Here is a 2,172-nt window from a genome sequence, read left to right on the forward strand (position 1 = left end):
TCTAGACATTTGTCCATTTCACCCATGTTTTCAAATTTCTTGGCAGATAGTTGTTTATAGTAATTTTTTACAATTCTTTGTATTTCTGTGGTATCAGTTGTAATTTCTCCTCTTTCATTTGTGACTTTATTTATTTGGGTGCTCTCTCTTTTTTTTTCTTGGTGAGTTTGGTTAAAGGTTTGTTGATTTTATTTATCTTTTCAAAGAACCACCTCCTGGATTTATTGATACTTTGAATTGTTCTTTTAGTCTCTGTGTCATTTAATTGTGCTCTGATCTTTGTTATTTCTTTCCTTCTACTTGCCCTGGGCTTTGTTTTTTGTTCCTCCAGTTCTTGTAGATGTAGGGTTAGATTGTTTATTTGAAATGTTTCTATCTTTTTTAGTTATGCCACTATGGCTATGAACTTCCCTGTCAGGACTGCCTTCACTGTGTCCCATAAGTTTTGGACTGTTGTGTGTTCATTTTCATTTGTTTCCAGAAACTTTTTGATTCCCTCTTTGATCTCCTTATTGACCCATTCATTGTTTAGTAGCATGATATTCAGTCTCCACGAGTTGAATGTTTTTGAGTTTTTTCCTTGAGGTTAGGTTGGTTTCTAGTTTCAACACCTTGTGGTCTGAGAAAATGCTTGATATGATTTCAATTTCTTGATTTTGTTGGGGTTTGTTTTGTGTCCTACCATCTGGTCTATCTTTGAAAATGGTCCATGTACATTTCAAAAGAATATGTATTCTGCTTCTTTGGGATGAAAGGTTCTATATATATATCAGTTAAGTACATTTGATCTAATGCATCATTCAGTTCCACAATATCCTTGGTGATATTTTGTTTGGAAGATCTATTCATTTTTGACAGCTGGGTGTTAAAGTCCCCTGGTATAAGTGTGTTGCTGTCTATATCTTTGTTGAAGTCTTACAAGATTTTCCTTGTATATTTGGTTGCTTCTATGTTGGGTGCATATGTTTACAATGTTTATGTCTTCTTGAATGGATTATTCCCTTGGGTATTATGAAGTGTCTCTTTCTATGGATTTTGTTTTGAAGTCTGTTTTGTCGGATATAGTTATTGCTACCATAGTTTTTTTTTTTTTCAGTCCATTTGCTTGGAATATTTTTTTCCAAACCTCCCCTTTCAGTCTGTGTAGGTCTTTTGTTCTGAGGTGGGTCTCTTGTAGGCAGCATACGTGTGGGTCATATTTTCTTAGCCATTCATCAACACTATATCTTTTGACTGGAGCATTTAATCCATTTAAGGTTATTATCCGTAGGTACTTATTGACTTCCCCCTTTTGTATTTGTGTTCCCCTTTCTCTCACTCTTTTTCTTCATCTTCTTAAAGCATACCCTTTGCATCTTTTGCAGAGCTGTTTTGGAGGAGATGTAGTCTTTGAGCTTTCTTTTGTCTGGGAAACTCCTTATTTCACCTTCTATTTTAATTGAGAGCCTTGCTGGGTAAGTAGTCTTGGTTGCAGGCCTTTGGTTTTCATTACTTGGAATATTTCTTGCCATTCCATTCTGGCTTGAAGAGTTACCATTGAGAAGTCAGCTGCTAGCCTTATTGGGGCTCCATTGTATGCTACTTCCTATTTCTCCCTTGCTGCCTTTAAGATTCTCTCATTGTCTTAAATTTTGACATTTTAATTATGATGTGTTTTAGAGTAGGACTCTTTGGGTTCATCTTGATTGGGACCCTCTGTGCTTCCTGGACTTGTGTGGCTTTTTCTCTCATCAAATTAGGGAAGTTTTCCATAATTACTTTTTCAAACAAGTTTTCTATCCCTTGCTCCTCTTCTTCTCCTTCTGGTATCCCTATTATGCAGATCTTAGTACATTTCATGTTCTCCTGCATTTCTCTTGACCCCTCTTCATTCTTTTTGAGTCTTTTTTCCTTTTCTTCCTCTTTCTGGGAGTTTTTTCTGCCTTGTCCTCTAGCTCACTGATTTGATCCTCTCCTTCATCTAGCCTGCTTTTGATTCCTTCTACTGTGTTCTTTAATTCAGAAATTGTATTCTTCATTTCCTCTTGACTCTTGTTGATAGTTTCTATGTCCTTCTTCATGCTGATGTAGTTCATAGTAAGCTCTTTGTAGCTTCCCTGTAGTTTTTGGTAATTCTCACTGAGCTCATTGGGCTTCCTTATAACTATTGTTTTGAACTCAATATCTGATAGT

Source organism: Phyllostomus hastatus, unplaced genomic scaffold (assembly GCF_019186645.2).
Source record: "Phyllostomus hastatus isolate PE091 unplaced genomic scaffold, TTU_PhHast_1.1 phas_scaffold_193, whole genome shotgun sequence".
Lineage (NCBI taxonomy): Eukaryota > Metazoa > Chordata > Mammalia > Chiroptera > Phyllostomidae > Phyllostomus > Phyllostomus hastatus.